This window comes from Brachycentrus maculatus, unplaced genomic scaffold, assembly GCF_059751285.1.
Source record: "Brachycentrus maculatus isolate JH-2025_06_01 unplaced genomic scaffold, ASM5975128v1 h1tg000514l, whole genome shotgun sequence".
In the NCBI taxonomy this organism is placed as follows: Eukaryota; Metazoa; Arthropoda; class Insecta; order Trichoptera; family Brachycentridae; genus Brachycentrus; species Brachycentrus maculatus.
In genome coordinates this window covers 409,227-434,631 of record NW_028281260.1, presented here as the reverse complement: position 1 = coordinate 434,631, position 25,405 = coordinate 409,227, and the positions used below count along the sequence as shown (strand labels likewise).

The following is a 25,405-nucleotide window of genomic DNA, read 5'->3' as shown; positions in this document are numbered from 1 at the left end:
TATTAATCTTCGGATTGTAATAAAATTTGGGTCAGTAAGCAAACAATATGGAAAATTACTTTATATGTAAAAAAATATAGGTAGTTTATTGAAATTTAAAAGAATATAGCAACTCGACCAACAAACGCTGTTTTAACATCTCAACATAGAAAAAGAAGAATTCGAAAGTCTGGGCATGTACAGGGCTTACCGGTCATAGGCTTGGTTAAGTGATCACATTACACACGTGTAATATTCACCAATTCTACCCATTACCACACTAATACGATTTTTGGAACTCCCAGATATATTGATCAATCTCACGACACAGTACGTGTGAGTTCCCTAAAGCCATTCATATTAAAATATGTAAAGCTTTTAATAAGCAGAGACTCATTTTATTTGTATGCGAGGTCCGAATCCTGGATTATATTCACATACTTGAGACCTCCGTAAAAACATGATTTTCAATTTTTATGTAGCTTATAATTTAACCAGTTATTTTATTTACAGCATCTGGTGTCAAAATAATTGTTCACAAATCAATTGGATACATATACACTTGCTGAAACCTTGTTTTTTCGGGATTATATTATAGACGATGATTTTTATAGGTTGATAGGTACCTACATATTTTCATATGTATGAATATAGAACATTTTTACTCTATACTACGACGTTTTTATAATTGATTTTTTCAAATTACATTTTTAAATCAAATTTTGATATCATTGTTCCAACCACAAAAATTAAAAAAAAAATCATAGAAAAATAATTAGAAGTTATAAATTTGTAATTTGTAATAAAGATAATGAAAATCGTCTTGAAAATACAACTAAGTTCAAAAAATCATATAAATAAATTAAGCATTATATTTTATTAAACAAAACATAAAATTGCACGCTTGTGTAGTAAAGCTTTGCCAAGTATGAGAACTCCATTAAAAATAACGGGACTTATGTTAAATACGACTGAACAATAGGATGTGAAAATAAAGCAGAGGAAATAAAGGAAAGTGTGACGTCAGAAATCCTTTTAAGGTACACGGTCACTGTCATTCGCTATCCACATTCGGCCTGTCTTCCTTTATGGTTTTCACAATAGTCAGACGTCCATTATGATGTTAATATTTATATTTCACTTGAAAGTAGTATAGATACGTTTACCATAGAAATATACCTAAATTTGGTCATTTACTTTTATTTATTATTATTAGTTGCGATTTTAAAGATTTAAGCTTAAGCTTAGTTTAGTAACTAAACTTGAGTTCAATGGAAAGGAAGAAAATAGAAAGCACACATTTCTAATATATCACTCACTCCTTTCAAGAACGTCATAAATCAAAAATCGTCGATTTTCAGTTGTGCATGTTTTCAGAATGCCCAGAAAATGTACTATATCCCAGCAAAAGCGTCATATTTTCAACTTAATATTTACCCGCTACAGGGCAGAAAATTTTGTTTTTGCATTTTGAAGAAAAGGTGTTGTTTAACTATTTTTTTAAATATACTAAATATTATTTAAATGGAGAAAAAACCTTAAGGTTTTACCTAAAAAGATCTGTTGCACAGTAAAAAGTTCAATAAGTGGCTTGATATTTATTTTTAAAACATTGTGTTATATTTTTAAACTTTAAAAACGTTCTACTGAAAAATCAGGTTTTTTTATTTATGACGTTCTTGAAAGGAGTGAGCGATATATCTTTTATTGTAGGTGACAACACTAATTTAGTACTTAGAGTCATAAACGTAATCCGATCCCGGCGGCATCGGTCTAGTTGCCCGGTAATAGAATTTTATTTCTTAAAGTCGAAAATGTTTTAAAATATTTAAATATTAACAAAATTTGAAAAAAAGGACGATCTCTTTTTGCTCGTTTTAGCCGAGAAGTTGCTCGTTATAACCGTGAATAATTGTATGGAGAAAATCCTAAACCAAAATGTCAACGAATGTTTCCTCGCTATATCCGAGATCTCGCTATAACCGTGCTCGTAATAACCGAGTTCGACTGTATTATATAATAAAACACCAACGATATAGTTTACAACATTTTGAGTGTGTCCAAATACTTTTTCACAAATCTGGATTATCTCCAATTACAGAAGTTATTTTTCATGTTATTTTTTGACATCTCAAGATATAATAAAAACAAAAATAACAAATATTTTTTTAATAAATTTCTGCTTATTAAAAAGCTTCTTTCATCTCACCAATAGATGTCTCTAGTGAAATTCTAATGATTCAAGCACAATATTTCGAAATCGAATTATATATAGGTATAGAAATTCCAAGAATTTGAGTAGTGTGGTTGTCAATCGTGGGTAGAATTGGTGAATGTTACAGATGTGTAAAGTGACCACTTAAACCAGCCCATGACAAATATAACTGAAGTTGTAAAAAACAAATGTTTTCTGTTAAATTTCATCGTGTCTTACCACAAAGTGAATGCCGAAATAATAAATAAAATACAAAAACAATATTTAAAAATAAATTCATTTACAGAGATAATCTGTCGATGTTGAAGGTTTTTCTATTAAGCCATGCTTAGAATCCTGTTACTTTCCAATGGAAACTATTTGCGATGTCAACTTTAATACAGTCGAGATGCAATCGCCGAGAAAGAGTATCACAAGTAAGGATCTAAGCAATGATCTTGTTAAGGTAACCGGTTGTCGGTCCACATCCTATTTAGGACTCAGGATAAGAGATAAGCCGAGCAGATGTTATCCGACTTCCAACTCATCATAGTCCGGCTACGGAACGTAATAATATTATCTAACTACATACAGTGGCACCCCGACTTACATACTACTCTACTTAAGAACATCTCAAGATACAAACGGTTTCTTATTTCCCATTTTGACTTTTACATACAAAACTAGATTCAAGATACGAACAACGAACGAATTCTTCGCATATCGCTCACTCCTTTCAACGTCATATACATATATTAAAAAAAAACTTGATTTTTAAGGAGATCGTTTTTAATGTTTAAAAATATAATATAATGTACTTAAAATAAATATCTAGCCACTTATTGAACATTTTTCTATGCAACTGATCCTTTTAGGTAAAACCTAAATGTTTTTTCATCTTTTGAAAAATATTTAATATATTTAAAAAAATAATTATAAAATACCTTTTCCTCAAAATGCAAAAACAACACATTCTGTCATGTAGCGGGTAAATATTAATAAGTTAAAAATATGCCGCTTTTGCTGGGATATAGTACATTTTCTGGGTATTCATGGTCAGTACTATCTCCATATCCCGTATCCCTCCACTCGTCTCTTCAGCTCGGTGTACCCGCTACAACGCATGTCGGAGATAATTTGGTCCATGTTCGAGCGGGTCGTCTTCTGTAGTTTGTGCCTTCGCACATAAATACATATCTTCCGCAATCGTAAGAAATATAAATTATCAAAAATTATTTCTACTATCCTTAATACAACAAACCAGTGTTGTATGCGACGTATTCTTCGCATACAATTTGATTTTGTTTGTAACTATTTACTTATATGTGTAATTAAATAATATAATTAGTAAAGATATTTTTTTGCGTTTGATTATCTTTGTTTGATATACTATGATAAATGATTTCTCAACACGTGTTTTGTAATTACATTTATTTGCACCTTATCAATCTGCTAAAGGTGGTGAATTTATCAATTCATTATCGTGCATTTTCAAATGGATCAATTGTGCATTCAAATGTAAACATACGTAATTAAGTAAACGTTAATATAGGCACATTTTATTGCGAAAACGAAAACTTTAAATAACACATATTTACATATTATTTTTTAACATCTCATCAAAGATGAAGAATATGGTAGTCTGGGCATTTACGGGGCTGACGACCGTCATAGGCTGGGTCGTTCATCTTTGATGAGATGTCAAAAAATAATATGAAAAATAACTCCTATAATTGAAGATAATCCAGATTTGCGAACAAGTATTTGGACATACTCAAAATGTTGTAAACATATTTATATGTTTTACTATTGGAAAATTGTGATTATTATATCCAAAGCTGAAAAATTTGCAGTCGTAGTCGTGATAAATATCAAAAGAATGCTGTATAATTTTGAATTAAATCGTATTTTCCCAGTTTTATAAAGTTTCATTTGTTTGAAAAATCAAAACTAATTACTTCACTGTATCCTCAAAATATTATTAAACGTGCGTGCTATACCAGCGGAAGGATCTATTACTCTAACAGGCATCCTGTATCTATGATATAATCTCCGACACATCAATTTCCCAATTACCGCTTCCATAAAAATACTATCATACGTCGATCATACATAGATAAACGTCATAAATGATGGTGTTGAAAGAAAATATGACGAATGGTTCAGACCATGCATTGAACAAAATGGCGCTGTATTAATTAGCAAATTAGCAAATTTAATTGGCAAAACTGTATATTGTTCATAAAAATTTAAGCTATAAACGTTCTAGTGCCTATAAACAAATTTTCTACCGCAAATTAATCCCAGGAGATTATGAAAAATTAATCCTAAAAGCACTGGCGGACCTACGTACATTTTGGCCCAGGCTTTAACGCTTCCACTTATTCTCGCTTACAAGTGAAGGGGGAATAATATATTCGCGTTGATTTACAAACTTCCCTTTTTTGGTAAACGAAGGGGCGTTACGAGGAAAATGCGGTCTCTTAAAATATGTATTCATACAGGGGCGTACCTTCCATATAGGCAGAAAAGCAGTGCTTATCCTAACTTACCCGCGTGACATAAAAAAACGCTACCAGTACCTACCCTAACTCACTAAGCAGTACCAGCTCCTTACTACCTACATCTACCGCCCATCCTAGTAAATAGTAACTAGATTACCTTACTTCTTACTTATCTTCATGTAATGTTATTATCTGTGCACGCCACTATATTCGTGTAAATGTTATAAAATCAATTTATGTAAGATAACGCAGTTTACTTAAAATCTGACAGTGATTTAGTTGTAATACAGAAAGTTAACGATGAATAGTTAGGATAATGTTACTAATTATGGACATAGTTCATTCCACATTTATTTTATTTGACCAGTAAACGAGTTACGTCGTTAACGACATTGCCAGTCTGATGATGTCGGTAACGACGAAACCCGGACACTGGTCAAATAGAACAAATGTGGAAATAACTATAAAGTTGTCATTTTATAATTTTATAGTTTATCCTTGATTCTTTCTTAGTAACATTTTTTTCAGTTCGAGTATTACGTCTTTCGGAATTTGTAATATTCAACAGGCAACATTATTACAGCCCTTCGTAAAAAGTACATTCTTTTAAAGCAACATACGAGCTTACGCAATATAATGGTCATCACATTTTTGTTAGTTACTTTTTTCCTGCTAAGTTAATGATACCTTGTTTGGTAGAACCAACCATTACCGTAAGAACGATTCGCGTCCCTTTAGCGAAGTTATCGCATTCCACCATAGTAGGGGATGGAAAACAATTTCTGTGATGTATTTTTAGTGCATAAATTATATTATTTTTATATCTTTAAAATCCATAATACCATTTTTCCCTGACCTAGCTTAGTGGCGAAATTTATAAGAAATTGGATTGGTATAAAGTAAAATATATCAAATATGAATATATGTCGGCGTAAAGGTGTCGAAGTGCAGTACATTTATTTGCATATATGTTTGTATGTATGTTTAATATTATTTTAAATATGACACAAACAAACAAACATATACTTATGGCAGCGTAAAAAATACAAAACATTTATTTTGCTTTATTTCAAAATAAGGATAATTCGTATAAATAATATATTTATTATGTTTGTTAAATTTTTTAAATATTTTCTCTTGCCTTTTTTAAAAAAAAATATCGATCTATTTTACATTAATGTTATTCACCAATAAAAAAAACGGACCTTGCAAATTCAGAGTTTGTTTTCTTTTTAAATTATTTATACTTATTTCTAAAAAATACTTAAACCAACTGGTATATAAATTAACATCATTTTGAATGTGTTCAAATAATGGAGTTATTTTTATTTTTATTTTAATGCCCAGACTTCCATATTCTTCTTCATCATTGATATAAACCATTTTTAATAAATATAAAATAAAAATAAAACTATGTCGCTCCCCCGAAGGGGTACACAGAGAGAATAGAACGCTTTACCAATCTGTCTTTGCAGACAATCTTCGCCTTTTCCACATCTTCTCATACACACACGCCGATTTAAAAAAATAATAATAATAATAAATAAATACATATTTAATCTGGCCGATAAAAGTGCTCTGTCACGTGTCTTCGGGCACTAGGGCTGGCCAAAATTCATTAGTTGTGTACCTCTGCATTAAGGGCAACGCCACGAGGGAACCTGACGCAACAGGGGCACGGGCCCTCCAAGGCCGGGGCTCCGTTCAATGCCTCCTGCTGAGGGTTGATGCCCTGATCACAAGAATCTCAACAGGAATCTGAACACCCCAAATTAAAGGACCACTCAAAAAAATATATGAAAACTTGTCAGTGATAAGGAAGTAAATTTTTTAAATAGATTACACATTTTGTATGTTTTACTTGGTGAATGATACCAGTTTTTCTTAAAAACTATTGTGACACTTTTTTCGATGCAGAATAGTTTTTTTGGAAATATGGTAATGGTATTTACCAAGTAAAACTAAAATTTAACACGGATAGGTTTGACCACAAAGTGACTGCTGAAACAATCAATAAAAATATCTTATATTATTCTCAATATAATTTATATTCAAAGCATTTACTTTGTCGTTAGTCATTTTTACGTTTATAATAAGCCGGTAATATATTTTTATTAGTAAAACATGTCACTATAGTAAAAAGTCCCTCTCCAAGCACAAGAGCTCAGTTTCTTTTTTGAAGAGGTTTAGCTCAACTAAAATTACAAGATTGTATGAAGTCGAAATGTATAGAAATGTAAAGAAATTGTATAAAATTGTGTAAAAATGTAACTATAGTAAATATTTTTAATTTTTTTTTTTACAAAAATATTACAATATTAGTACCTACCTACATAACCACTCACCGTGAGTGGTTATATACTCATATTTTAAATATTTTAGCACACATTAAAATGTCCCTTGTGTTAGTATAGTGAATTTTTTATTTAAAAATACTGCAAATTGTAGAGAAATTTAATGTTTGATGTGTAAAAATATGAAAATTAAATGGAAGTCGCATTGCCTTAAAAAATGTTTTATTACTATTTTTACCTTTGTTTGATGCTACTTGTTTTTAATAAAACACAAAACATAGTGAAAATATTCATTTGAAAATTGCATATTTTCTCAGTAAATACCACTTAGTACTTTGATATATTGATACCGATGTCAAGTGAATAGTATTTTATAATATTTTATGGTGCTTACCAACTCCGATTAATTTTTTTAAATTGATAGAGTAAATTGGCCGCCAAATTACACAATTTCATAAAATAAATTTTTTTTAGAAATATACTGTTAAAAAAAAAACAATGTTATCATTATAATATGAGCCTTGTTGTAAATAAATAATAAAATTTAAAAAACATGTTACCAATATACTCGTTTAGTAAAGGACGTTCAAAATTCTCGAGAAATCGAATCTTAGGTGAAAATTCAATATGAAACGTGATATCCAAGCCGTAATTTTAAAGTACAATCATACACGATAATATTTTTCTACATTTTTATTAACACTCAGGTGATATAGAATTAACACCTACTTATTGTAAAATTATTATTTCATGAATTATATATATAACACATTTCTGTATTTAATTAAAAAAAAACTGATTTCAAAGATTAAGTCAATGCCTCATTTTTAATGATTATATGAAGTAGATTGGACCAACTAAAAACAATTTGATCACAGTTTCAGTGCTATTAAATTATAGTTATATATTTTTAAAAGTAGTAATTGAATAAAATATAAAGAAAATCACCCATATTTATTTTGACCCCCTGGGAATCGAGCCCGGAAGTCCAGCACGGTAGCCAAACGCGCTGACCACTAGACTATGGAGGTGGACAATTTTTTAATTAGTCTTGGTATTTGTGATGAATCTTTCACATCTACTTTCCCAGTCTCTATACAATAAACGCTTTGCGGGTGATCAATTAAAAAAAATATATCTCAATGATAATAATTTCGCATGATAAAAGTAGAAAATAGAATTAAATGGGAATCCTGTAAGAAGAGTTGAATCTCTCAAGTGTGATGTGTTCTTCTATCTTAAATAAATCAATGTCTGAATAACTAAGCCTCGCATTTATCACAGCCTCCTCTGAATTTTCTAACAGTGAATAACTACCCTTAGGATTTCACCGACTCTTGCAAAAATAAATTAATGTGTTTATTATACACATCAAGGGCAAGTCACAAAGAAAAGTTACATGATAAAACTATTTATCATTCTGACAACATTTTTATTAAAATATAAAATATACCCACCCTTACAATGCTGATAATATTATACGGTACAACTGTGTTTTCTAAATAATTTTTACGGTTCAAAAAAATCTCATTATAAAAAAGGCAAAATATGAGTGCTTTAGACACTATAATTGAATACCGAAAATGTAGCTTGATATCTTGTTATGTTAATCGTAATATATTAAATATTGCTTAATGTCATTTTGTCTGAATGAACTTAATACATTAAAAATATTAAATAATTAAATGGTTGCCGACTTCCCCTAATCGAATATCATCATAAATAAATCAAAATAACAAAAGGTTAATATATCACGGTAAATTATGAATACCAGCGACACTTCTAACTTTTGAAAGAATCACAATCGAATCCTGATAACTTCAAAGGTATTACTTAAAACTGACTAAGGTCACAATAGACCTAATATGGTCGCAGTGACATAAGGGATGCAAGATCCCTTGACCCCAAAAATTAAAAAAAAAGGTATTACTTGTCTTTTAAAATAATATAAAATAAAAATAAAAATGTGGGTATTGCACCGTAATTTCATTAAATATTTTGATATAACTACATTTCGTTACAAATTTCATTTAAAACTACTGCAGGCGATTCATGAGTCCTCGTATTCGTTAAATGAGATATTCGATACATCAGTTGTCAAAAAATTAGGATCAGAAATTGAATTAAATTTCAGTTAATTCTGATGGTCTTAAGGGAAAGACTGTTTCTTTATTCGTCAAATTGTATTCTCGTCAGGCTCTCGGGAACAAATATACCCATGTATATGATTTAAAAAACTTGAACGGACGCATTGAATGGTAACAACGCGCCGATATGAAATTACTTTGAAACTATGAAAATTATTTTCTCAAAATAAAGTTATATTCATACTTACTATAATTCCGCGAATGAAACATTTTTATTAAATGTTAATTGTTATCATGTTATTATGTTTATTTAACATTTGTATGTAAAACGTTATTTTTTATTTTTATTTTACCGACTTTCATATTTTACTCAAAGTTATGTTATGATAATAGTTCATATTGAATGAATAATTTTCCACATTAACTGCAATAGTAGAAATTTGATGTGATATAATTATATAATAACATACGAGTATATTAAATATATTAAATCATGTTTGTTATTGACGTTTGAAAGTCAATATTTGTATGTGAAAGTTAATTTTAATAATGTGATCTAATATAACATATCATATGTATTATAACGGAACTTTAGAAGAAAATATAATATTTTTATATTAAGTAAATCTTCGTATCAGAGAATGAAAAGTTTTGATCGTAAATATTAGCAAATCAGTACTCTTCTTAAATAAAGCATCTTCTAATCCTTATCTACAACCAATGGTGCAAGTTCTGCATGTATATATATGTATATATATATATATATATATATATATATATATATATATATATATATATATATATATATATATATATATATATATATACCTATATATATATATATATATATATATATATATATATATATATACATATATACATATATATAGTTGTAAAACTGTGGTATACGATCGGCATGGTCATAAATATTCTTAGAGTAATCGCCTTTTTACAATTTTATTTATCTGTTATAATTTAGTGCACGCGAGACAAAACATTTGAAGAGAAATGTGACGAACCCTCTACAATTTTCTATCCACCCCTCTAAGTACGCGTACCTTACTTTGGAGACCACTGCTCCAGACCATAGCTAACAAGATTAATCCGAGTGCAACACAAGTCCTTCACTAACAATTAGTTTTCTTTTTACTATTATATTCTTTATTATCTTTTTCGATTTATCTCAATATCGCATGATCTGCTAATGTAAAACAATAACGCAAGTGGGATAATATTATGTAAGGATTATGTTGAAATCATTTACAATTTTGTTCCTTGATCTTAATACAATGTAATTACAATGTTTATTGCATTGATAAGAATGTGGCGTGTTATTAAAATTCATGTTATTGAAGATGAAGTAGGGACATTGAGCGTAATTATTAGTATATATTTCGTAACAGACGCATTTTTCTCATAGTCTTATGTTTGATTGTTGATAAATATAAAACTAAAAGAAAAATACACAATATTTTATATTTGAAGCACTAACTTTGTGATTTACTATTTTATAATTAAAATGTAATTTTGTTTTAATTGTAAAAAATACAATGCCTAAAGCACTCGGGACTGCATATCTGCACTCTTACAAGCTTGTGCGAGCTAGTGCAATGTACCAATCGTTATAAGTAGAAGATGAAATTATAGTATATCATCTCAAAAAAGTATTTTATTCCTTAAGGATCAAAATATAAGCGTCTAATTATTACTATGGATAGTGCAATAAAAAAAATTAACGAAAATAATAACTTTTTATTATTAGATTAAAACCAATATTTTTAGCTTTTCCACTTTTTTATTTGACCAGCGACCGGGTTTCGTCGTTACCGACATCATCAGACTGGTCTGATGTTGTCGGTCATCATCATCAGACCAGTCTGATGATGTCAGACCGGTCTGTCATCATCAGACCAGTCTGATGATGTCGGTAACGACGAAACCCGGTCGCTGGTCAAATAAAAAAGTGGAAAAGCTAAAAATATTGGTTTTAATCTAATAATAAATTAAAAATGCAATTCCATCACGAAGTGTCAGTGGATAATATAAATCTATTGAAAATAATAACATTACATGATTCGAATAATCCACTAGAGATATTTAGTACAGAACTCAATACATAGTATTGCGTGGGTTTCTATCACATTCAACAGATAGCGCTGCCATTGAATAAAAAAGCCATTTAACAAAATAAATTTTGATCTGCCAAAGGTATAAATCCCTGTCGCAAGTATATAAAGACACGCAATATTCGAATGCAACGTTATGTTAATATCAAATCAATCAAAGCAATCGGTGAATAACTTTAGATGATCGAAGACTTTGACGATTTTTTTTTACATTTTTATTTTATTATACAGGTTCGCATCATATAACTGTATTTTAATTTTATACTAGGCGAGTAGCTTTGTTAATAATTAATTTGTATTTTCTTGAATATTTTTCGCAGATACTTTGTGACACATTTTATAAACTTTAACATTTTATAAGCGTAATTTACTATGAGTATTTCAATGTTTTAGAATTAGTACATAAACCCTGATGACGACAAGTTTCTTGTCAAAAGCGGTTGGAAAAAGTGTACCAATAAAAAGTGGTTAAAACAAAGTTGTTTTATTTTATAAAATTAATTTGTAAATGACGTTTATATTGATTTGTATCGTAATAAACTTATGTCAGCAAATAATCGCATTAGGGACCGCGTGCTTTTGTAATTTGTAGTTTCACAAGAGGTATATTTATGTATATATTTACTTACCATTCAAAAATCGTTTAAATGATTTTACGGTTAAAAAATCCACTTAAAAATCAATTAACTAGAAGAAGTCTTAAATAATTCAATGGCGATTTTGTTAAATCTATCCGAATCGCACGTGGTGTTTTTTGCGCCGAATACTGGTCAAAGCCAAGAGCGGTCAATTAGGTTGTCTGAGATGTGAGTCATCGGTGAAGGCCATACATACTCGCGGGAGCAGACTAGAATTGCGTGCATAAGAATCTTCAAATTCCAAGTTTGGTACCTACGTGAATTCCTCCTTACATAATGCTCGGACGAGCAATATAAATTCTCCAGTGTTGTGCTTCGGATTTTACGATCGTTTTTCTAGACGTTCTCAAACGGTGTCTCGTACATACCTATTTGTTGATATCAAACCTTTAAAAATGGGAACTTAGGTAGGTACTTTGATAAATCATTTTCTTGAGACCGTCTCCTAAATGAAGTGGTTAGTACTTCTGGTTACCTAGCACGAGGTCCGCAGTTCGACTCACAGAGGGGTCAAACTGAATAATATAAGGGATTTTTCCACTTACACAAAAACGCTTTTTCTTAACTTTACCGTAGAATATGTGTTTTTCTGTCATAAAAAATATAGGTTCGAAAAAAATTGCAAAGGTTTCGAAATACAGCACATATTTTACCACAATAACTGTTTGAAATAGTTGTCTTCGACTGCTTCAAGCTCCTAGTCCGTTTCCAGTCATAGACTTTCATCTTTCTAGTACAGTTGATTGTGTTACCATCACCATTTTCAACCAAGCGATTGTCATGGATCTTCCTCGAAAGACATCTAGAGGAAGACAAAAATTCATGGATACCACAAAAAGATAACATAATTCGAAGGCATAATCTAAGTGACGTTGTATATGATAGAAGGGCCTACGACCCAACAGTCCACAAAGACGATAAGTTGGAATGGAGCCAGGAAAAATAATCCTGCTCATCATAATTATTCGAAGAAGTTGATATCGTTCGTGTCTTAGCACATACCCAAACTATCGTAATTCTTTCTCTTAATTATGGTCACGATTTCTCAATATTTAGCATATCGCTCACTCCTTTTAAGAACGTCATAAATAAAAAAAAATATTTTTCAGGAGAACGTTTTTAAAGTTTAAAAATATAATACAATGTATTAAAAACAAATATCAAGACACTTTTTGAACTTTTTTACTGTACAACAGATCTTTTTAGGTAAAACCTGAAAGTTTTTTCTCCATTTGAAAAATATTAAGTATATTTCAAAAATACTTAAACAATACCGTTTCTTCAAAATGCAAAAACAACACTTTTTGCCCTATAGCGGGTAAATTTTGAATTAAAAATATGCCTCTTTTGCTGGGATAAAGTACATTTTCTGGGCATTCCGAAAACATGCACAACTGAAAATTTACGATTTTTGATTTATGACGTTCTTGAAAGGAGTGAGCGATATGATAAAAAAAATTATAATGTAAGAGGCTTCATTTTGGGAATCACTGCCCAGCTTACTTTGTGGCCGGTTCTGAGAGCAAAATGACGTATCACGAGGTAACTTGGATAATCGGTAAATGGAATGTAAACATGTTATGGTTACGCTAAGATTCTCGGATGAAAACGATCAAATTATACGTATGGAGATATGATGTTAGTAATATGTACACGACAGGCTAATTAAAAGCTCCATCTCTTCAGGGAACTCGGCTTGATGACGTAATACAGTGCCGATGGCAGTCAGGAGATTGATCGAGCAGACTATGTAATTAAAATCTCGTTTAAATTAGAGTGAAGTGTTAAACATCATATCAGCAAGTAAATAATGTATTGGTTATTATATACAATGCAGTGTTTATCTGATAAGATACACACTCGGCTACCGTGTTGGAGGTCCCGGGTTCGATTCCCAGGGGGGGGGTCAGTAAGTGATTTTTCACTCTAATATTTATTCAATATTACCCGTTATAATGTAAGAGGCGGAGGGCTGATCCTGTACCTGAAGCGGAGAGCTGATCACCTTTCCTTCATGTGTTATCGATCAAAATAACACTGCGTTTTTGTTGTTTTTAGTATACTGATGTAATGGTGAAAAATTCATAAAGTTTAATAATTTGATGATTTTTAATAATTTCATTAATTGATTCAGCAGTCATATTTGTGATATTTTCTTGAATGTTTTCCGCAGATACTTTGTGCTACATTTTTTATTTAAAATAAACCCTGATGATGACAATATATTGTTGAAACCGGTAGGTTGAATTGTATTTATAAAAAAGTGGTGAAAACAAAGTTTATTAATTTTATAAAGATATTTGTGATAATTTCTATCCATTTTTGATAAAAGTTTTATTTGGTAAACACCACTATATCTTAAAATCTATTGTGACACGTATTTCGATACTACTCCGCAACATTTTAAAAAACCGTATATGTTTGAAAATGATGCGAAATGGATTGAAACACGTTTCGCAATAGATTTTAAGAAATCGTGGTATAAACCTGAAATAAGATATGTTATTTAATTTAAAAAGAAGTGAAATTATCATCAAATATGTCGACCTCTCGCACATTTATAATAAATATATATTTTAAATATCATTGTCATAAAGAAAGCCATTGATATCAGTCTCTCAAGACTCGTATAAAAACAGGTAAGGGGATATTTTCATGTGGAATGTCCAAACGTATTTATCGAAGAAAAAAAAACAAAAGTAAGAACCTAAGCTTAGGGTCCTGTAATCTATTTGCAAGGTCTAAAGAGATCAAACAAATTCGAGTCCTTGTTATCTTTTATTCCTTTGTGGAAATTCTTGAGGCTGAAGGACTCGAGCCCACAAAAATATAAAGATTTCATCTTTTCAATGTAACATCCGCAAACAAAGGCCCTTTGTTTTGTAACAATGAAAATTACTGTAAACGAAACTGGAATGTCTACAATAGAAGTAAGGAATTATTTTTATATCAAAAGTGAAATAAATTCGAAAAGACGAATGGTTTCAGTAGAAGTACAGTATAAACCAAATAAAATGAAAAAAAAATAAAACTTTTTGTAACTTAACTCTTGGTCACTAAATTAGCTATTGTGTTGCAGATTAATGCAGAAAACGTAAACTTCTACATAAGTCGTAAAAATTACTTATATGTGAAATCGTATTAAATATCACTTTTTTATTCGATATGATATTAATAATATTTGATCCATTTGTAAATTATTGAGATAATAATTTAAGTCGAATATAATCGTACACTTTTTTTATGAAAGGTACAGGCACAGATATTTTTAACCCCTATCCGTACCCAATGGTGCATTGGGCACTACATCATATCGAAACAGTGTTATCTTGATCGTTACTTACATGAAGGCAAAGTGATCACTCCTGCACTTCAGGGATACTATTTTTTTAATATTAGAGTATAAAATCACTAATATTTATTTTCACCCCCCTGGGAATCGAACCCGGGAATCGAACCGACCACGGTAATTTAACACGATAACTATTACACCACGGAGGCGGACAAAAATACTACAATTATACAGATATACGACAGTTATATTTATGTTTGAAAAAAAAACAGAATTAATGTCGGGTTGTGGTCCCGTGGTTAGTGTCGCGGACTCTTAAGTCAGAGTTTCTCGGTTCGAACCCCTCTACAATTTGATGCCTATTTCTAATAATGAGCCGCTTAGGCTCACAGAAATAGTATGAAATTGAAATATTTGTATAAATAATAAAAACACAAATATTTCTCTTTTTAAAAAAAAAATATAATAATACGAGATGCTTCAAGAACAGAGCAGGAGCCGATCATCTTCCAAATGACGCCACGAACCGAACGGCAAATTTGCTGTAATGATAATATTAATCATATTATTTATGTTACGTAAAAAAACTCGGAATCCAACAAAACCAGAATATTACCTCTAATTTCCAGTATAAATCAGTGTTATTATAATGGACAGTACAATAAAAAGAATTAAAGGAATAAAAATGCTGACCACCCGGAATTGGAATAAGCTATGGTAGTGGTACTCAAACTTTTTTGGCGACGGAACCCTTTTGAAACACAAAATATCTTACGAAGCCCTAAAATAAAATAAAAACCTATGTTTTTTTGTTATTAGATTAAAATCATCCATGAAAATCTTACAAAAATAGGTACATTATACACTAATGCTTCTAAAACATATAAAATGTATACAGTACACCACACCATAATATACCACCACTAAGCGGTCAGGTTAGGAGTCGAAATAATCGGCAGATATAGGAGATGCACGAACGTGGAAGAGGCGAAGAATGTTTGCAAAAACAGAGTAGTGTGACATTCTATTCTCTATGCCTACCTCTGAGGGGAAGCGGCGTGATGGTTACTCAGTTAGTTAGTTACACCATAGTATAATACACAAAATAACACTACATTGATTCCATTGTAAATTAACAAATGACGAACTCAATTGTTTTGTTTGCAATTTTTCATCGTAGAATTATTGTGTAGATTTATTATACTGATTGTCGCGGCGGAGCCTCGCTAAGCGTTTGCCGACCCCCAAGGCCCCGCGGAGCACTCTTTGAGAACCTCTGAGCTATAGCATAATATAACAATCCACTAGCAAAATTCAGTACACAACTCGTATGTGGTTTGTTTGAATACGCTACATATAGTCAAATATTTTTGTATTGAATATGCAAACATATTATTTATTCCTCGGGATCACAATACTTTACAAATGGCCACGGAAGACCGGCGCGCCGGAAGCTACAAAAATGGGTTGGCCACTTAAGTGGATATCTTAAGTATGTATCTTTGCTAAGGATATCTCTCCTAGGAAGGTATTCATCTAAAGGTGACGTATATTTTTATTTTTTCGTGATAAACCAAGCAAATGATAGAAAGCTGGATATAATCACTTTTAGGGACCAACCTGGTATATCCTCGTATGTAATGTTCGTATTGAAATATTTTACATAAGAAATTTAAAAACAATAAAAAAAACGATTTTATCATCTATTGGTGAGATGTTAAGAAGCTTTTTACTAAACAGAAACTCTTATATTAGTATGTGAGGTCCGAATCCTGGATTATAATCACACCCATGAGAAACGCCAGAAAATACCATTTTCATTTTTATTATTTAAGCTTATAATTTGACCAGATAATTTATTTACAACATTTTGAGTGTGTCCAAATACTTGTTCACAAAATCTGGATTATCTCCAATTACAGAAGATAATTTTCATATTATTTTTTGACATCTCATCAAAGATGAAGAAGAATATGGAAGTCTGGGCATTTACGGGGCTGACGACCGTCATAGGCTGGTTTAAGTGATCACTTTACACACGTGTAACATTCACCAATTCTACCCATTATTGACAACCACACTACTCAAATTCTTGGAAGTTCTATATATATGAACCAATTTAGAAACCTTGTTCTTGAATCACTAGAACTTCACTAGAGACATCTATTGGTGAGATGTAAAGAAGCTTTTTACTAAGCAGAAACTCTTATATTAGTATGTGAGGTCCGAATCCTGGATTATAATCACACACATGAGAAACGCTAGAAAATACCATTTTCATTTTTATTATTTAAGCTTATAATTTGACCAGATAATTTATTTACAACATTTTAAGTGTATCCAAATACTTGTTCACAAAATCTGGATTATCTCCAATTACAGGAGTTATTTTCATATTATTTTTTGATGTCTCATCAAAGATGAAGAAGAATATGGAAGTCTGGGCATTTACGGGGCTGACAACTGTCATAGGCTGGTTTAAGTGATCACTTTACACACGTGTAACATTCACCAATTCTACCTATTATTGAGCCAAATTTATACCAGCCTATGACGGTCGTCAGCCCCGTAAATGCCCAGACTTCCATATTCTTCTTCATCTTTGATGAGATGTCAAAAAATAACAGGGTATGTTATTATTAATTAAACCGGAAGAGCCAAAATATCACCTAATTATTTATTTAACCCGGTGATATTCTAATTTTATTTTTAATTCATGTTTACCCGAAAATTATTTGAATAGTTTAAGTACAAAATGTGTAAGCAAACAAAACACATTTGAATAAAGATCAACATATATAAAGACGGATGGCAAATATTTAATCCTCTCACGTCTCCATAACCAGATTTTAAATGCTTACGTATTATTTGATCATATGGCTTTACGTCAGTATAATACAAACTAAGGCTCAACACTCTCACAACGCCTTGCAAAAAATTGGCACATATGAACCTGTATTTATGTTTTTACATTCTGTTTGAAATAAATGAAATAATTTATCAAATATAAGTCAAAATAAAAATATTGACATCTCAAGATATTACAAGTTGGGAGGTCAATATAAATAACTCCGAAGTGGACAAACCCACATTTGTAAACAATGATTTGAGCACACTCAAAATATTGTAAAAATATTTTTTTTAAATATTTATGTTTACATCTATCTTCGGGTCTCGCGGTTAAAGTTGCAGACTCAAAGTCAGAGTTCTTGGTTCGATCCCACTCTTAATAATATTTCCACAGCTTAATTACTATTTGCAATACCAGACTAATAGGCGAACGCAAACCTAATGAAATGTCAATATTTGTGTATAAAATAAGAACACAAATATATCACTTCGTAAAAAAATATATAATTTAAACGTCCTCATAATACATTTGGTTATTCGTACGTACATAAAAAATGCAAATAAGACGTGTGAGATTAATAAAAATATATTTTGCACACTTTTATTGTTTCAAATGTTTTGAATCATAAGTTTGTTTATGCGAGGTTTATTAACGGGTTAATTTTGCTTAAAACCGGATCGTTTGTAGGTATCGCAATTTACCGTCAGTTACAAATCGTTCATAGATTCAAGTGCATCAAAAAAGGGTTTAAAAAAATTACATCTCCACATACTTTTACGTAACTTTTAATTATTTAAAAAAAATTACATCTCCACATACTTTTACGTAACTTACAACTACATTTTTGATATCGGATATTTCTAAAAAAAAAAACTTTTTTAAAACCTCCATTGAATTTCAATAATATTTTTTTATAATTAGGTAGTATGAAAGTGATAGTATTTTACCTGTAAACAAAATAATAAATAGTGATATTGTGCATCAAGATTAAAACCTGTGCAACTCGTACTAAAATATTCGTCAACAAAGTAAATGTATGTTTTGGACCAGATAATAATAATAATAGACAGTATTATCCACAAAATTTGATTCATTTTGCTGTTAAGATTTTTCAAAAAATTGAAATCATAACTAAGCTACAGTCTAAGATTTTTAAAATTTTATTTAAAAGAGTTACCTAACCCGTTTACAAAAAAATATATATTTTAAAATAGCTTTAGTGTTTTTTTCTAAGATAAATGTCAAGTAATAACTAGCAATATTGTAATATTGACCAATTCAGTTTCAGGCTGATAAATTACCTCATACTACAAGTATCAAATTTAGAAAGTTTTGTTGATTAGTTATATATTTAACTTTATTTTGGCTTAAATATAGTATTTTATACGCAAATACATACATATATATACAGATTATTATTATTATATGTACAAATACGTAAGAAGGAAAGAAATCATATCTCTAATTATTTTTTTTCTTTTGTTTCAGGTAAGCTTTCTATAAATGGACTTCGTGTATTAATTTATTGAAAAAGGTGAAAAAATACAATTGTTCAAATATTATATGCATTTACTATAGTATAATAAAAACGGTAAGTCTATTTTTTCAGTTCTTGAATTATAAAATTAGTACGCACCTTCAAAGTTTGAAGAGTGCGTAAGTTTTCATAAAAGACGTTTAAATATCGTATTCCAAAACCACAATAGTCATGATATGTGTGAGTGAAAATTCTAAATTGTTAAATAAAAACAAACGCAAAAAAACTCTCGCTTACAGATCCAAGTAGCGTTATTACGCTGCATTTAATAATGTTGCAAATATTCTATTTTAGTTATTTTATTTTATTTTTATATTTAAAAAATATTTAAATAGTCTTCAGACAATCAATCACGTTAGACTCGTTAATCAAATTGCATATCTTCTCCTTTCCAATGTTACTTGAACCTTCTTGAGTTCACAAATTTAAAACAAACGTTTTTTGGTCAATAATCTGACAATAATTCATTAAGTTTGCACGTATGCATATCACTTTTGTACTAATCAAGAAAACAACTGTTGCTTGCGGAATAATAATATTTAATATTGACACTTCTGGCAAGGGCGTGAAAAACCTTATTAATGATAATAAAACAAGTACTTATTTATTTATTTAATATATTGTAGAGTATTATCACCAATAATTGTCTACTATTCATCAATAAGATATTAATCATATTTTTATGATGATAATTTATTTTACAACATTTTGAGTGTGTCCAAATACTTGTTCACAAAATCTGGATTATCTCCAATTACAGGAGTCATTTTCATATTATTTTTTGACATCTCATCTCAAGAACAATATGGAAGTCTGGGCATCTGGGACAGGGCTGACGACCGTCATAGGCTGGTTTAAGTGATAACTTTACACACGTGTAACATTCACAACATTATAATCCAGGATTCGGACCTCACATACTAATGTAGAGTTTCTGCTTAGTAAAAAGCTTCTTTACATCTCACCAATAGATGTCTCTAGTGATTCAAGAACAGGGTTTCTAAATTGGTTCATATATATGGAACTTCCAAGAATTTGAATAGTGTGGTTGTCAATAATCACGGTCATCAGCCCCGTAAATGCCCAGACTTCCATATTCTTCTTCATCTTTGATGAGTTGTCAAAAAATAATATCATTTATTTTACTATTTTACATGACAATTAGTTTAAGATAATAAAATCAGAAGAAATTTTGTGTATAAGATACTTAAACTGTCGGATTATGACGGTGGACTGTCAGACGTACTAATATTACCAACAAAGAAAAAATATTTAGCCTTAGCATCTGTAAGGGTTCATCTTTAAATGAACCTCCCACTACCAGGAGTTCAAAATATAAAACAAATTAACTGACTGACCTTAGCTTCTATCTAAATATGACAGTTTTTTGTTTTTTTGTAGCTACAACGGTAATTTTCAAATAATGTGGTAGATAAACCTGATTGCAAAACAGTTTTAAATTTCTTTTATGCTATTTTAGAGAATAATATATTAATTAATAATTAACGCACATAAATCATTAAATAAAATTATTGTAAATTTCGCCTTTGTATACATTACAACCCTTCGGCGACCATTTGGCGTAACGGATGACGGAAATAAGTAGAAAACACATTACATAAGTAAACATGGCTAAACTTAACTTCTCTCAAGACAGATCGATAACGATGCTACCAACTGACTCAAAACTTATCTTGCGAAAACGTGTTTCATCGAAAATATTTTTCTTACGATTTTCCCTCAAAGTCAAATCGGCTCTTGAAAATCACATAAAAAATTCATATCAATCAGAGAAATGAGATTTCTTGAATGCAGGTATCATATATTGGACATTTATCAAAAATTAATAATATTTTAAACACATTAATTTAATATAGTATTGAATAGTTTTTTTATATTTTTTAAAAATATAATTGTTAGTTGCCTTAGAAAAAATTCCTTGCCTATTATATACAAGGATTAATAGCATGTTTAGTTTATACCTCTTAAAAATTAAAATTTTTGTATTTGTTCACCTTAAATTAAAAAAAAGTTGATCCCTAAAAAATATATATGGTATTTAATAGTAATATTAGTGATAGTGTCGTATACTACGTTACAGAGGTACGAGAGATCACCCCTTTCATACATACAGTCAGAAACCGTTTAGGTAAAAATCTTAGCATTATTATGTACTTTTTGTAGTTAAGTGATATGATAAGCGAATTTATCTCTCAGTATCTTATAAAAACCGAATTTTAATAGGATTTATAACTTTTATTCGATGTTAATCATATTAATCATAATTTTAATCTTTAATATATTGTATGTTTAAGAGACGACCATGAACAATGTAATTGTTTTTATGATTGATTATTTATAATATCTTTTTTAAATCTAAATACGCGAACTGTATTCTTAATTTAATACGATTAAATTAAGATTGGAGTTACTTGTGATAACGGAAACGCCCACAAAATTATGCATCAGGTGCATTCCTTCTAGAGATATTGCGTATGCACCGCATCCCTTGAAATTTTGTTGTGAACAACTTACATGTATTTTGTATATTAAAAGCATTGTTACTTTGTGGTATGGTAATATAACACTTAATAAAAAAATTGTTATACTTAAAGTGGTATTACACAAAGTGAACGATGAATGATAAGGAAAGTGTTAACGTACATGTATACCTATTTCAGTTTTCCGCCCAGTTGTTGAAATAAGCTACCTAAAATCGAGAGTTTGTTTGGTGATTTAGTTTTAGCATTATTATCACTTAGGTGGATGCTGCCGTTAGAATCGAATCCGAGTCTTATACAAAAGTGATCATACTTTCCCATGCATTAAGCTTGTAGGCTAGAGACGCCATTAATAAAAACGCATCCAAATCGCAAAAATTAATATCATAACATTGTTCAAAAAGTCTTAAATAGCTAATCGACTTTAAAGATACCAAAAAACTAAGTTTACTCTTCTTCTTCATCAAAACCTTATCCGTACCCCAACGGTGCATAGGGCACTGCAGCATATAAATGCAGTGTTATCTTGAAGGTCAACACATGAAGGAAAGGTGATCAGTCATCCGCTTCAGGTACCAATCCAGGGTATTATTGAATAAATATAACAGTGAAAAAATCACTTTTATTTATTTGACCAGCCCCCCTGGGAATCGAACCTGGGACCTCCAGAACGGTAGCTGAGCATGCTGACCACTACACTATGGAGGCTAGGTTTATTAGAAAATATAAAGACAGCCTTAACACTATTGTTGAGTTTTGAATGTTCAAATATATGTTTATACCTTACAAGTTAAATACCTAAATACTTATTTTTGAAAGCAGCATCCCTTAAAAAAAAGTCCAAGCACGCCCCTGATATCCAGAAGTGAAGGTGGATTTATTTCCTTTTTTGTGCAATTACTAATGTATATGTATAAAGTGCCTGAGCTCATTTAATTTCGTGTAAGTAATTTCGGGCAAAGTGTGTAAACGGTGAACTACTTAATCAGCTAAAAACCTTTCGAGAAGAGAAAAATAATAAAAAACGTAGTCGTAACGGTACATACATAAATGGGAATGTTGGATCAATTACTTTGATAAAGTTGCTAGATTTGGAGTAATACATTTTCCGGGCGGTAATCTCTAGAAATCCGGGCTGTAATGAGCTAGCTCTTTAGAAAAGCAGACGATTCTGGATTTTCCCCGTCAGTGAGTTCGCTTTATGGGTAATATTTTATTATTTAGGTGTATGTATCCCGAGAAGTACCATCTTCTCCCGATACGGTGTTGGGATAATGATATAAATTTCGGTAATACGTTAAACCTCATTTTGAAATATAACATACCTCAGCAAACTTGTAATTTACTTGAAAGGTATTGAAAATATATTGATTTTGAAAAGGAATACAATATTAAGGCGGGAAAATCAGTAACATAATTTTATTTAAACCCAGGTAGCATTTAAAGTAATTGTATTTTTTGCATAAAACACCGTTTTTGTATTGAAAAAAAAATTGTTCCTCAAAATAAATATACAGTTTTGAAAAGAAAAGAGTTGTTGCAAGGTAAGACGTCAAAAAATGGTAAAAAACATGTATTCGCTAAATTTCAATATATATTCTACAAAAATACGGACAGCACGTCCGGCTTCTCGCGGAACTAGTTGCGTACTGAATTTAAGAGTAAACCCTTCCGTAATGCTTACTTAGTTGTAGGCTTACGTATAAATTTAAAATTATTTACTATCGATATCTTAACAGAGACAGAGATTTATCTGAAGACACCAGAGTATATAGGGTTTGCGGTCTGTCATTTATAAACAATAACCAATTACTACGAGATCTGACAACACATATCAACACATATAAGTCTTGTCTAAGAATGGATGGGTATAGCATAGAATAGTGATATGTTTGCAGTATACAACTGTTGTTTGTATACTGGTGTAATAATTATACTAATGAAGACTTATGTTGAAGTGGTTGAACACGAATATAGCTGACATTTTTCTAACTAGGTACTTATTTGCCTAAAAAAATAAGCAAATTGGGGTTTAAATAAGCAATAAAAATATAATAAACTATAAATATTTAATATAAAATAAAAATTTAGTTGAACAGACCCACCATATATCAGATAGCTCTAACAAAAAAGGAATAAAAAACCTTACAGACGATAAAAGTTTTTTTCAGCCCACCCCGTTCCCTAGTCCTGGGGGATGTTTTAAAAATGTCGGTTTCGAATGATGGACGGTTACTCTTTTTAAATTTGCTTTAAAATTTATTTAATATCGAAAAACCATAACTTTTAAAATTGCCGAAGACATGAGCGGGTTTTTGTAGGCATTATCATCCTTGTTAGACTCATAATTCTTTTTTAACGGCTTTTCCCAAACGATTTAGAAAGATTTTTCGACAGTAACTGTCTTCCTGTTATTTTATTTGAAAAATAGCTGGAATAATTGTTAGCAATTTGACGTAATTTACATTCGTCAATTTATTTTATATTTGCGTACAGTGACACCAAAAGCGATACTGTAATAAAACATGGAATAAAACTGTAATAAAACATGTTTTGTAAAAATACAATCAATCAAGGATCGAAAGCAAAAGTTAAAAATACCAGTAAGAAATTAGTTATAATATTATATATTATTCGTATTAACAAAAATCCAAGCCATCATGTGTAAATATATGTAGGTAGATATATAACATATATAGCTGTACTAGTCACGCCTTGCAGTGGCTCAGCATGGTTAAATAGAAAATTTAAAAAAAAAAAAAAAAAATATATATATATATATATATATATATATATATATATATATATATATATATATATATACATTTCAAATGTTTATTTTTACAATGTAATCGAAAACGTTGAAAGTTTTAAGAGATAGCTGTCAAGAAGCACGTTGTCCACCACTAGCAATTTTTAATAATGCGTGTTTTATAATACTGTTACGTTCAACAGATGGAGCTACCATTACGATCAAATAATTTATGTATGAAAAAAATCGAAGTACCTACATAAAATTATTATATTAGGTACTACACTTGTTTTAATTTTAAATTCAGGTGCACTTTGGAAAGTAATGCACTTATTGACAATCGCTAGAAACGACCGTGAATCAAGTTATTGTTCCTATTTTACAAAACAAACTTCGTTATCGTAGATCTTTAAAATATCGTATTACAAGGTGAGATAAAACTCATTGCAAAATTTGGCAATGCTTACAAATTAAATTATTTATTTTTTACTTATTCAAGGTAAGTAGATTAATGAGACATTTTCTATTTATATAATACGTTGATAATTTAATCATAAATAAATAAACACAAATGTAAGTATTGAAAAAATAATAATTAACGCTCTTTGATAATTAAATTTGTAATAATTTTAGAAACCTTCATATATTTT

The 25,405-nt window shown here is 30.2% G+C and overlaps 2 protein-coding genes across 6 annotated transcripts in view; one reads left to right on the top strand and one right to left on the bottom strand.

Moving 5' to 3' along the window:
* The window catches only part of LOC148301804 (DNA oxidative demethylase ALKBH2-like), a 142,192-nt gene that overhangs the window by 81,883 nt on the left and 34,904 nt on the right, over nt 1-25,405 (bottom strand). The gene's annotated exons all lie outside the window — the stretch shown is intronic.
* The window catches only part of LOC148301805 (uncharacterized), a 119,829-nt gene that overhangs the window by 61,158 nt on the left and 33,266 nt on the right, over nt 1-25,405 (top strand). Inside the window, exon 1 of one of the 4 annotated variants that reach the window (XM_088272674.1) lies at nt 18,671-18,999. The exons of the other annotated variants lie outside the window; for them this stretch is intronic. The gene's annotated coding sequence lies outside the window, so the exon portion shown is untranslated. Of the gene's footprint in view, nt 1-18,670; nt 19,000-25,405 lie in introns of those variants that run through there. 4 annotated transcript variants of the gene reach the window in all.